Here is a 13,684-nt window from a genome sequence, read left to right as displayed (position 1 = left end):
GAGATGAAGATTAAACCCAAATGAATCTCTTGGCAAAGAGTCAGAGGACCATTAAAACCTCCAGCAAAGTTCAAGTTCTTATAATGAACTAAACACTTTTTTTTGACCTGCTTTATAATCACAGTTTATAAATGTGCCACAGGAAGCAATTACTCTGTGCAGCTAAAGCCTGATTTAGATGAGGAGATCACAGTGGGAAGTCTACTTTAGTTTGAAGCACTACAGCAACGATCTACTGGCATACTGTACACACCGAGGGAATATCTGGTCTTCTGTTTCGACTAAGTAACATGCTGCTGTTTGTATGTCGTCAGGCAATTCAATTAAATGAACCACAGAAAAATGTTGTAAATATTTGAAGGGGAAAAATGTAGTGAGCTCAAAGAATTGTTTAAAAAAGTTAAAATGTTTCATTATTCCTACTTATTACCTCTGAAGAGAGAAAGCACTTTAAAGCCTTCATAGTTTTGACAAAACCGCCATCTAACCTTTTTAAATATTCCCTTTTTAGTCTGCAGACCTGACAGCAAACCTGAAAACAGACAAATGATGGATAATGCCTCCATCCCATAATGAAACATAAAAGCTTTTCACTGATTTATGGGTGCAGTTAAAGGGAAAGCAACTTTTTAGGCTGCCATCAGAAAGTAATGTTCTGAATAATGATATATGCTGCTGGCTTTAAGCACACGTTCTGCTACATCTGAATCAGATAAATTGAGAATGAAATTACAAAAGACCATCACGGAGTTGGTGCCTCGGGCATGCAAGTTAATCATCACAAACTGCTCATCAAACAATGTGTTGTTGCTGTGTGGGTCATCGCTGCAGCTGGGATCATAGAAAAAGAAGCCGGAGCAGAAATGTTGTTGGTTTTAGCTGACCAAAAGAAATTATGAATCAAATGCTTGCATCATGAATTCTTTGTAAAAGAAGGGGCTACATGCAACTACTCTATATAGACACAAGTATTGGGCCACACCTCTTTATCTTTGAGGTCACAGGTGTATAAAATCAAGCAGCTACCATGCAGTTCACAAACATTTGTGAAAGAATGGGTCAATCTAAAGAGCTACTGTAATAGGACGCAACTTCCTGTGACACGTCTTCACTCCTACACTACATTGCCAAAAGTATTCACGCACCCTTCCAAATCATCGGATACAGGCGTTCCAATCACTCCCACGGCCACAGGTGTATAAAATCAAGCACCTAAGCATTCAGACTGCTTCCACAAACATTTGTGAAAGAATGGGTCGCTCTCAGGAGCTCAGTGAACTTCAGTGTGGTACCATGACAAGATGTCACCTGTGCAACAAGTTCAGTCATGATATCACTACTAAATATTCAAAAGTCAGTTGTTAGTGGAATTATGACAAAGTGCAAGTGAATGGGAATGACAGCAACTCAGCCACAAAGTGGTAGGCCATGTGAAATCATAGAGCTGGGTTAGTGGCGTCATGGTCCAGGTTGACTGCCCGTTTCCACCTCTGGGCGGAGCCATTCCATTCAGCGTTCTGTCCACACCTGTCAGCAATTAGGCTGCCTGTATTTAAGACCAGTGATCTCATCACCAGATCTATAGCTAACCTGTTTTAGTGTTGGCCGCCAAAGCGCTCACAGTTACTAGTCCTACTTACCTTGTTTGTTTTTTTCTTTTTCCAGTAATCTTGTTCACCTACTAACAATACTCATCTTTATTTGGACGCTGGTCTTCTCAGGAGCTTCACTGTAACAGTCCATGCTCTACTCCTCTCTTCATTCCATCTGCCTGCCTCCCTGCCATGGCTACTGGGATTCATGCAATCACGACATCTGACAGGAAACTCACCCGGACCTCTCTGACTGCTTTCCCCACCACGTTGTTCTCCACCTGCGAACGAGTAAGAGACTGAAAGTCACCTGACTTACTTACCTGACACTTCTTTGGAACTCCCCTGACATTTCTCTCCTCTCGTTGCAGTGACTCTGAGCACCTTCTCCAAACCACGACCCATTTCACCTTTAGCCCCCGTTCGTGGACTCTTTAATCTGTATAGTTTCATCGCTCTACGTCTGGCTCACAGTTCATGTTTGAATTATAGTGCCTCCGTCCGTGTCCGCGTTTGGGTTCATTCTCCTGGCCCTGACAAGCAGATGCTGAAGCACATAGTGTGCAGAGGTTACCAACTTTCTACAGAGTTAATCGCTGCAGCCCTCCAAACTTCATGTGGTCTTCAGCTCAAGAACAGTGCATAGAGAGCTTCATTAAATGGGTTTCCAAGGGGTAGTAGCTGTTGTAGGTTTTAGCAATATTGGCTTATCTCAACTGGCACCCTGTTACAGCCTTAATCTAATAATCAGGCCCCATCTTATCTTAAAAACCTTCTAATAACATATCACCCCAATAGAGTACTTTATTCTATTCAGACTTACAAAGTCAAGAATTGTAAGATGAGGTTGACTGACATATTGTTTGTATATCAAACAATGCCTAGCTTTAAAGCAGCTGGCTTGACTTGGGTGTGGATACAAAAATAAAAGTAACAGTAAGTTTAAAAAAAAAAAAAAAAATAAATAAATAAATAAATTAGATCAAGGTTCACAAACACAGCACAAAACAGCTGAACAAAAGACCACGGAAGTTGAATAAAACATAAGACAACGCAATAGCGGTGGAAAAAAAAATTGTCACAAAACACAAATGAAATATGCTTAAAAGAAGCAGAGGTTTCATTAGTGTTGTGAGGGAGAAAAATATGCAGTAATGTGTGTTCTTATTGCATGATTCATATAATACTGTAGATACAGCTAATAGCTGCGGTTACTTCCGCAGCTGTTCCTACATTACTGTCTGCCCAAAAACACTTTCATTTTATTTTGTTCAACCGTTGTGTTGTATTATGATTTGTGTACTTTTGCAGCATTTTTCTATCTGCTGGAATCTTAAGTTGCAGTGCAGTTGACTGCAAAGAGCCACCACAGTATGTCCTGGTTAAATAAATAAACGTGAAGAAAAAAAAACAAAAAAAAAAACAATCATGACTGCCAGATAATGGAGCGTGCGCACATATATATATTTTATCCTTACTGTAAACATGCAAATGTTTAGTAACAAGATTTGCTGGTCTTTGAGGGATCTGTGAAATAAGTTTTTCAAAAAAACAAATACAAAAAAAAAAACAGACGCAACATTACAATAAGCTACCAGAAAAAACAGTAATACTGAAATCTGTGGAGAACACGTGCGCGCACTTGCACAAACACCGATTACACAAGGACGACAAGGACAAGCAATAAAAACCAGCTCCTAAAAGCCTAGGAAAAGCCCATACACACATACAGTACAGGGATATGCATGCACCTGGCAATAGCAACATTTATCCTTCCATTTTTATACCTGTTTATCCATTCAGGGTCACAGAAGTAGCATCATAAAGTCTGATCGCACCCATTAAGTCTCCATTAAAAATATGCCCAATAAATCATGTTGCTGATTTTCTTTCCTTTTTGCTTTTATTTGACTGCATCAAAATTGATTTGATTAATATTTTATTATGATCTAATAAAATTAGTCGATTTTCCTTCAGTTAACCTGAACTGTTTATCACCAGTGCCCCCACTGATGTCCTGATGCCAGTTTATATCAGACTGACAGCAAAGAAGAGTCTTTTCACAGCACAGCTTGTCACAGGTGAGGTGATGAGTGCCTTAGGTGACCATTCATCTTGGAAACTCTCTCATTGGGGCAGGTGTCAAGTGGTTCAACAAGTGATGGAAAGCTTCTCTTTGCAACCTCTCTTTTAAACTGCTGTACAAACAATGTCCTCCACGGTGGTGCTTGCTGACTGTATTAGGTCTGAATTAGCAGCTAGAGGGAAAATAGTTCAAGGGCTGGCATTTTTAAAACTGTTGGCTAAACTTGAACTTTCTTTATCCTAGTGTGCCTGGTGTTTTTTTTTTTTCTTTTTTCTTCTCACATTACATAACCAGTTGCATGTGAGGTAGGTGGTTTCTCATACTATTCTTACTTAAAATCAAAATTCCAGGGTCACAGACATATAATTTAAAACGTTTGGTCATTAAAAACAATGCAAACAGTAGTGGTAAAAATAAGCAGCAAGTGTCAAATATTTTTGTGTCTTTCACAATGTAGTGCAGCCCAAGAATTCATTGATGGGGTGCAAGTGAAAACACAAGGACATTAAACTGTCTTTAGCCTGCCAGCTCCTGAGTACAGGACTTTACAAGTCTCTGTAAAGTGCATCTGTGCCCACACAGATAATGGTTTGAGCAATTCAATGCACCTTAATGTCACGTTTGCTGCCTCGGCAACCTCATCCCAGACAGCTACCCTGCTTAAAAACAAATAGTACTACCAATAGTGACAGCTGGTTTTAAAAATATTAACCACTGTTGTGTGGTACATGTAAAAACGAGCAACAAACCAACAATATCTAGACCTGATTACAGGTTTTACAAGTCATACAGTCCAAAACAAATTTAAAAATTGCACATTACAGCTTACAGTCATATGAAGAAGAAAGTTTTTATAGTACAAGTAGTATCTTTACTGCTTCCATAGGATTTAAGAGGGTCCTTTCAGGCATGCCAATCATATCCCAGGAGTCTCTCGCGCTCTCTCTCTCTCTCTCTCTCTCTCTCTCTCTCTCTCTCTGTCAACTTCCTGAAGGCCTGAGTCATGGAGTGCACACATGATTATGGCCTAATGATGTTCACCTGAAAGGAGTTCTCCAATCACCCACTGATAGTGGGTTGAACCATCTGATGAGAGCTGAGGGGTGTAGTGGGCTGAATTTTCAGTTTGATTTGACTTAGTTAGTTTGGATATTGTTTAGCTGGGGGGTGTTTTGTAATCGGATATTTGTGAGGTGTGTCAAAATAACCACAGTATTTCACTGTATAGGTTTTTGTAGCTGGGCTGTGTCGGAGGGGGGGACTTTTTACATTTTATTGGTGATGGTATGACCAGCATCTATTTAAGGAGGAGTTTGTGAGGCTCGAGCGGGTATTTCTAGATGTGTTGCTGGTGAGCATGACAAAACCTCTGTACCAGAAAAAAGAGAGAATATATTCAAATCTTTGAAAAACTGTTGAAGGCTCGTGTGGTGTTCCCCCCCCCCCCCCCCATTTGATCCCCTTCACATTGCCTTGCTACCGCTACACAGTCCAATTAGAAAAAGGTTAAACAAGTATGACTTGTATGGAACTGTTGCCAGATTTGCATCAAAACAAAATCACAAGACTTTAGGAACAATGGACAGATGAGCTCAAAGCAGTAAAAACCAAATCAGCACAAACATCTCATACATCTGTCAAGCACTTGTTTTGCAGCCACAGGACACGGGCACTGACTTAAGAGAACTGTGCATGAACTAATTCCCCCAAATCTCAATGAACAGAAGAAACATTTGTTGCGAAATCAGTTTTACCCCGGTTCTTTTCATTCCTCGAGCGTCCAGAGATGGCACCGGACTCCGTAGTCATTTTCACAAAATCTTTATTCATCTTTACTCATCTTCATTTATCTTCATTTAAGCACTTCTAGAAGGGAAGACGAGGCCGGTGTCCCTCTGCAAAAAGTCTTCACCCCTTTGTTAGTTACAGCCAGCTTTATAGAAGTGACCCCATCATAAAACCCCCTACGGTGTGCTGCAAACTCTGTCTGTGTCTATGTGCACGAGCACATGAATGCCTACATGTGCGCGTTCCCTTGTGTCTATGTGAGTGCTTGTGTGTGCCTGTGTACGCATACCTGCGTGTAGGCGTGAGTGCACATGAGTGAGTGTGCGTGTGGATGTGTGTGCGTGACAGTTAAAATACTGTGGATGTAGGTAACTCCCAAATCATAAAACCCCTCTCCCTTCCAAACCACAGTTATCCAGTTAGAAATGTTGAACCTAGAATCTTCTGATCCGTAGTCAGACGCATTATCCATTGCGCCACTGGCCCCCCTACCCCCTAGAAATGTTGAGACCCCCACCCTAAGACTTCCTCTGGGGAATTTCCACTCAGTGGGGGAGGTCTCCTACACTCTACTCCTAAGTTCACGACACAATCAGCCTTTATTATATTGAGGGCCGTGTCAGTGTCTCTACAACACTTCTACATTATATTTTAACACATTTCTAAACTCTAAATCAGCTAAATATTCTACACATTGTAAAGAAAAGTGGGTCAAAATTCCTCCACAGTGATGTGAAAGACTAATAAAGTCAAGCAGAAAATGACTTCTACTAGTTCCATACATCCATTGATCCCTCTTATCCAGTTCAAGGTTGTGCTGGAGCCTATCTAGGCTAACACAGAGACAGACAATCATTCACATCTACAGCCAATTTAGCATCACCACTTAATTAACCTAACACATCTTTGCTCTGTGGGAAGAAGCAAAAGTAGAGAGAGAGAAACGACCGAGCTCTGTCGCAATATCAAGACGGAAAGGCCCTAGACAACCCATGGATTTAAACTCAGGAAACTTCTTGCTGTGAGGCAATGGTGCCAACCGCCACACCACTGTGGTGCCTTATTTAGCTATCAGTCACAATCACACTGGTTAAGTATCTTGGCCAAGGATACTTTGGCATGCAAACTAGAGGAATCAAATTCCTTGGAATCATTAGTCCGCTTGCCTATTAAACCTTATCGGTTGTTGCACATGTGATACAATGAGCTGATTTCCGTTCATGTGTTGGAGGAGGAAATATTAGAGTAGTTTACAGCATGGATATGGACATTACTTTTGTTTTTGTTGCACAGAAGGACAAGAGCGTAATGATAAAGTGAAAACTGTATCCAGAACAGAAAAAACTGTATTATGCTGCTAACACAACTTCAACTCTTTGCAAGTATCTGCAGAGAGAGCTGATAATGGTAAGCTAGCCAAAAACCCAGAGTGATGCTGAAGCTGAGGGAATTCCAATCCCAGCCAAGGACTGGGGTCAAGTGAGCCGTCATTTGTGAGCTGCAGTGAAGCCAGTCGCCGCTGAACTTCATCAGGTGACAAACAGATAAGCAGTCAGGCCGCAGCCTTCGTTTCTACCTGCACATGTTTCTATTGTTCATACCTAAATACTAAGAAAAAGATCACGTGTGTCCTCATCAGGACAGGGATTTGTGTTGGTGTGTGGGACTGTAGCCTCAGGTCTATATTGTTAATGGTAATTATGAGCTATTGTGTTTCAAATAATTTTACAGAATAAGATCAAAGTAATGTTATGAGTAGCATCATGAATTTTTTCCTCCTTGGCGTAATTAAGTAATGTACTGCATCACTTTTAATAAGTGTTCTGTGTAATATGTGTACCACATTAGCCACAGCCACTAACAACTCCAACATCATTGTGAAGTTTGCGGACGACACTACAGTGGTGGGTCTTATCACCAACGGTGATGAGACGGCTTACAGGGAGGAGGTCAGCGCCCTGACCCACTGGTGTCAAGACAACCATCTCACCCTCAACGTCGCAAAGACAAAGGAGCTGATAGTGGACTTCCGGAGGTGCAGAGAAGTACACACCCCCATCACCATCAACGGCGCTGCTGTGGAGAGAGTGAGCAGCTTCCGGTTCCTTGGAGTACATCTGGCTGAGGATCTTACGTGGTCAGTACACACAAACAAAACAGTGAAGAAGGCGCAGCAGCGCCTCTTCTTTCTCAGGAGACTGAAAAGATTCGGCATGAGCCCCCGCATCCTCAAGACCTTCTATCGCTGTGCCATTGAGAGCATCCTCACTGGATGCATCACCACCTGGTATGGCAACAGCACCGCCTACAACTGCAAAGCTCTCCAGCGAGTAGTGCGGTGCTCTGAACGGATAATTGGAGGTGAGCTTCCCTCCCTCCAAGACATCTACAGGAAGCGCTGCCTGAGGAAAGCGGGGAGGATCATCAAGGACTCCAGTCACCCCAGCCATAAACTGTTCAGACTACTTCCCTCAGGAAGGAGGTTCTGCAGCATCCGGTCCTGTACCAGCAGACTGAGAGACAGCTTCTTCCATCAGGCCATCAGACTGCTGAACACTTCATAGACACCTCAGCTTCACTACTGGAACTTTAACATTATGCACTCCACACTGTATATAAATGCCACTTGTTTTGCACATATTCAACTCTATATATTTTATTATTACTATTATTATTATTATTATTATTATTATTATTATTATTATTATTATTATTTTTTTTTTTTTTTTTTTTTTTTTTTTTTTACTATTTAATTTGTAAAAATGTGTGTATACACACACACACACACACACACACACACACACACACACACACACACACACACACACACACACACAGGAAAATATTTAGTATACACATCCAGAAATGCATACACTATTATATATTGTACATATATTTATTAGTTTCAGGTTGGCCATTCTTGTATTTTGCTCGTTTGTGTTGTTGTGTTTGCACATCTCTGTTGCTTGTGGGGCTCGCACACAAGATTTTCACTCGCATGTGCTGTGCCAGTGTGCCTGCACATGTGATGTGACAATAAAAAGTGATTTGATTTGATTTGACATTACTTTTTGTGAGTAATGAGCCAACACTGATCAAAACAAGGAGGGAAAACACCTCCAATATCCAAAAACATTTGACGTCACAGCATGAAATTCATGCACAAATGTAATGTCTTTGATATGCTGCTTAGTGATGGTGATTACTCTCAAAGCAGAGCTAGCAAGGACCCAATGAGAATCAATAAGAGAACTGATAACAAATCAAACCTATAAGTGACATTGATAATGGAATCAGAATCACTAGATACTTATCAATTCTCACCAGTTCCTATAAACATAACTCACTCAGTGTGCATGAGGTTCCAGATAAACTCATATCTCATCTCTTCTTGATATCTACGTGTAATAAAATTAAACTCACAGTTTGCTCATTTCACTCTAAAAGTGATTTTATGCCCACTGAGGAACAGTTTCAGGACTGAGTTGGGCTTGAACACCATAATGCTTTAAAATATCTGCGTGTTTGCTATGTTTTTTTTTTCCACTGTCCAATCCAGTGAACACTGTGCGTTATATACACAGACATTTCAGCTTTTCTTTTTTGTATTTCTTGCTAAGAAGGTACATTTAAGAATCGATTTGTACAACATAATTCAATCGAATGAAATCTATTGGCCACAAAAACAATGTCCCTTCATAGAGCACATGTTTTTTTCATTTAATTTGATACTGTTTCAGAGAGCTGTTAACAACTTACTATAGTTCCTAAACTGATTTTGTGTCATGCAGAGATTTCTTGCTCCACTGACAATTGTACTATTGCAAAACAGTCATTGGTATGCTACTCACCACTGATTCTTAAACTCCCGATGCTTGTATCCTCATGAAGTCACCCACCAACTGCCATCATTTTGATATATAAGCTACAGTCACTGAGCCGCACTTACACTGAAGAAACGAGAAAACACCAAAATAGCTGCAGGGTTCGCCATCTACGTTATTGTGTATATAAAAAGAGACATTTTTATTGTGCATCAATGCAGTACTGTATTTTGTTTCCACATTACCGAACAGATATTCTGTAGGGATTATAGATTGAATGTAGATTCATTATGTAAGTTCAAAAGAGTGAATCCGAGTTAAAATGTATGTGTTGTGTTGCTGTGTCTGCATACGGTATGTTGTATGCTGTGTTCCAGAAATTGCTTGGGGCTTCTGGTAAAGAGATGACAGATGCTGAGAGTCCAGGAGTGAAGATAGACTGAGTCTCTCAAATGCTAAGTAATAAGACATGAGTTTGAATGTCTTTTTTATATATATTTTTTTCCTGTCACTGAGTCACTCTACATGTGGGAGATATAGTCTCTGTGTTGGAGCTGTCCTCTACATTACCAAACACACCAGACTGAAGTTTGACTAAAGTGCAAGAAGAAGTGGTGGTGTCATGCATGGGGTTTTAGACAGTACTCCTGTTACATAGCAATTTGAGTGAATATCTCAGGCAGCAGAAACCCAAGAAAGAGGAGGGAGACGAGGAACCATCATGGAAGGACAGGCCCCTGCACGGTATGTACCACCGGCAGATAGAGGAGGTGGCTGATATCCAGAAATCCTACCAGTGGCTGGACAAAGCTGGACTGAAAGACAGCACAGAGCACTAATCATGGCAGCACAAGAACAAGCTCTGAGCACAAGATCCATAGAGGCTGGGGTCTATCACACCAGGCAAGACCCCAGGTGCAGGCTGTGTAAAGATGCCCCAGAGACAATCCAGCACATAACAGCAGGGTGCAAGATGCTAGCAGGCAAGGCATACATGGAACGCCATAACCAAGTGGCCGGCATAGTGTACAGGAACATCTGTGCCGAGTATAACCTGGAAGTCCCGAGGTCAAAATGGGAGATGCCCCCAAGGGTGGTGGAGAATGACCGAGCTAAGATCCTGTGGGACTTCCAGATACAGACGGACAAAATGGTGGTGGCTAACCAACCGGACATAGTGGTGGTAGACAAACAGAAGAAGACGGCCGTAGTGATCGATGTAGTGGTTCCGAATGACAGCAATATCAGGAAGAAGGAACAAGAGAAGCTGGAGAAATACCAAGGGCTCAGAGAAGAGCTCGAGAGGATGTGGAGGGTGAAGGTAACGGTGGTCCCCGTGGTAATCGGAGCACTAGGTGCGGTGACTCCCAAGCTAGGCGAGTGGCTCCAGCAGATCCCGGGAACAACATCGGAGATCTCTGTCCAGAAGAGCGCAGTCCTGGGAACAGCTAAGATACTGCGCAGGACCCTCAAGCTCCCAGACCTCTGGTAGAGGACCCGAGCTTGAAGGATAAACCGCTCGCAGGGGCGTGCTGGGTGTTTTTTTGTTTTTTTTTATGTGTGTGTGTGTGTGTGTGTGTGTGTGTGTGTGTGTGTACACACACACACACATATATAAAATACAATAAGTTATTTGATAACAATCTGTTATTTGATCTGATAATCAACAACCTCCACAGTTTCCCAGACTCCCCCAGTCAGGAGAACAGTTTGAAGAGTTGTGAAAAGTCTGCCCCATTAGGTTTAGTTGATTTAAAAAATATATCGGAGGTTTGCGAGTTTGTAGATGGGCATGAGTTCAGTAAAGAAGATCTATAATCACTAATCTGCCTAGTTTCCTGGGTATTTTTTTACATCACTTACCCTTTCCCAAGCTGTCAACCTGAGCGGTGACATTACTGCCCTAATCCAATCATCTTCTTTCCAGCGTTCTTCAAGCTAATCAGCCTCCACTCAGCATGCTTTCAATCTCACTGCTCTTCTGCCTTTTAGACCCTCATTGGTGCAAAACAGCTCCTCTTTGCCTCACCCTGGTTACTCAGAGCTCCATCTAATCCTCCATCTTTATCTTCACCAGCGTCGAAATTCCACGGGGTCCTGTCCTAATCTCCATCACTGGCACCTGTAAAATCCCACAAACCCCAATGAAGCTCCTCATAATTACATTTTTGAAAACGGTCCAAAAGTTGGGATTGAAGATGAACTGAAGTTGAGACAAGCCAACACTTTGGGGTCCCAGTATTAGCATTAGTGAAATTACTTGATATTTTCCTGCTACTGTATATCTTCACAGGCTTCACAATGAAAAGTCAGGCTCCAGTCCCCGTGACCAAAGATGAATAGTGAACTAATGGTCTTACTTTTTCACTGTCAATCAAGCTAACTGGATCAATTTCCTATCCCTCCCATACCTCACACAATACGGTTAAATTTCAGCTAAATGTGTATTTTGCTCAAATTTAATCAAATACTGTGACCATATGTCTCAGCTGCAGGCATGTCAATTATGCTGATCTACAGATGCAAAAACAAAAATATCAAGGTACATTTCGACTGACACCGTTTAAAATCTGCGATGTCCCCTGCAGTTTTGTCACATCAGCCTCTGTACTGCTCCTTTATACTCTGTGTTCATGTACTGTATTTCCTCTATCACTGGAGAAGACTGATGAAATACAGTTCACTTTAATAGACAATGTGGAGACCTTGCTCTGATATAATGGAATCTAACTAAACAGATCTTGGTGATGGACACAGAAGCTGTCTCCTTTTATACACACAAATAGAGCTGCCATTTCTTGCTGAGAACCACATTTTAGTTTATCCACCCACAAGACTTCTTTTAAGGCAACCTGACATACAAGTGGTATGTGGCATTTTCTTCCTGACTGTCAGAGAGAGGTGGCAGGTTGAAGTGCACAATTAAAGCAGATCTGTTAGAAGAAAGGTACAACATTTGGAATCAAAGTGAATTGTATTAAAATGTCAGAGAGAGAGAACGAGAGAGAGAGGTAGCCCACTCACTGGCAGAGCTGGGAGAGGAGACCATCAATTTTCTGCATCCCATTAAGCAGGGCTTTAAATCCATCAGCACACTTGAATAAGCCGAGGTGCCTCTGAACACTTAATTGCTCCTTTTAGGCACTAAAGGAAATCCAATCATAAAAATTACACATACAGGTACAGTACATGTGCAGAAATGTACTGTACAGCTGTCATATATTCAGCTGTTCTCCCCGAAATCCTGTGCACTGCGATCTGTAACGCCATCTCGCTAAGTGAATTCTATAAGAGATTCACATTTAGACTGTTTATCTATGCATATGAAACACCAGGAGTCAGCATATTAGCATAATGAACCACTTTGCATTTCAAATTCTATTTGAAATCTAAACATTTCATTTAAGCAAGACAGCCTAAGGCTATTGATCATAAGAATATAAAGAAAGCAATTTGGGCCTTTGACAATGTTTCTGTGTTCTGTTTTCAAGGTCGTTTAGCACTATTCATAATGTTGTAAAACAATTAAAAGAAAAGCCTTACAATTTTATCACTGTGAATTCATGCAGCGCCACAGTGCTTGTGTGTTGTTTTTTATTCTTGTTTTTCTTTTTTCATGCACACTTACAGTTAGGCCTGAGCTAAGCAGAGCTTTCAGACCTTTCCAAGAGCATCCCATAGCCGCTGCCACCGGCTACCACCTGTAATCTCCTCTATCCTCCATTATATGTGTAGAGACAGCATAGAATGCACACGAAATACATGTATATATGTTGGACAGTCAAACAGCACACAATTTGCCACAGATATTTAGTTCTGACCAATGAATAATATTCTATTATTAGGACCTTGCAGTATCCCCAACAGGAACAGAGCCTTTGACACAGTGCACGCGGTGGTTTAAAGCAACAAGCTACAATCCTTTTAGCAGCTGTAAAAACAGCTGCCAACAAGCACTGATCAATTACAGGGAGCTTCAAAGAGAAGGTATTGAGTTATAGCAAACGCTTAGACAATAACGTCAGGGCTAAAACAATTTAGTCCTTGCAAGAGCTGCAAGGACTAAAACATGTTGGTTAATTCATCTTCAATTCATTCAATATAATTCCATGTAATTATCGAAAATATTTGGATCCATACATATGCATAATGCAATAGATGCATTCATATCTATACGAATCTGGATGGCTATTTCATATCCTTGTGGAAAGCCTTGTATGGTTCAAAAGGCCTATCTGGGCATATGGTCTGTTTACTCTAAGAAGAAAAAAAGGTGTAAATTGCCTGTGCATAGTGATGTAATGCAATTACTCTGCTGGAGTACTTGATTCCTCTTGGGACAGATAAAACAAGACAAGTTTTTTTTGTCCACCAGCCTGCTTGGTTAAATATTG

This window comes from Maylandia zebra, linkage group LG2, assembly GCF_041146795.1.
Source record: "Maylandia zebra isolate NMK-2024a linkage group LG2, Mzebra_GT3a, whole genome shotgun sequence".
Taxonomy (NCBI): domain Eukaryota; kingdom Metazoa; phylum Chordata; class Actinopteri; order Cichliformes; family Cichlidae; genus Maylandia; species Maylandia zebra.
This window is presented reverse-complemented; position numbering follows the sequence as displayed.